Genomic DNA, 439 nt, shown 5'->3' on the forward strand with positions numbered 1-439 from the left:
CACACGGACATATAGTTCTACTAGCCTCACAAAGTTAGTGGATAACACCAACGTGTCTCATTTTACAATCCGAACGTATGAATTCACTAAGACTCTAAGACCGTTTTCCTATTTACGGTTAGATTAACGAAATTACGCATTACATACTTGTACCACAGCAAGCCCTGTAATAAACCGGAGTCACTAATTATTCTAATGGTCTTTGTGATATATTGGTCAGCCAGGCGAAAGGGTAGGGGTGGGATGGGGGCGGGTACCTCTAATATATGTCACGCCGTTTGTTATGTTTATGTTCATGCGTTCATGTTTGTTTTGTTCAGGGTGAGGAAATGTTATCGAAGATGGGATGGCTCTGTTGAATAGGGCGTAAAAGGGGCTTTACTGTTTTGTGTGATTAGAAGGGTGAAAAATAATAAGAAAAAAACAATGTTGGTGAAAA

This window comes from Penaeus monodon, chromosome 20, assembly GCF_015228065.2.
Source record: "Penaeus monodon isolate SGIC_2016 chromosome 20, NSTDA_Pmon_1, whole genome shotgun sequence".
In the NCBI taxonomy this organism is placed as follows: domain Eukaryota; kingdom Metazoa; phylum Arthropoda; class Malacostraca; order Decapoda; family Penaeidae; genus Penaeus; species Penaeus monodon.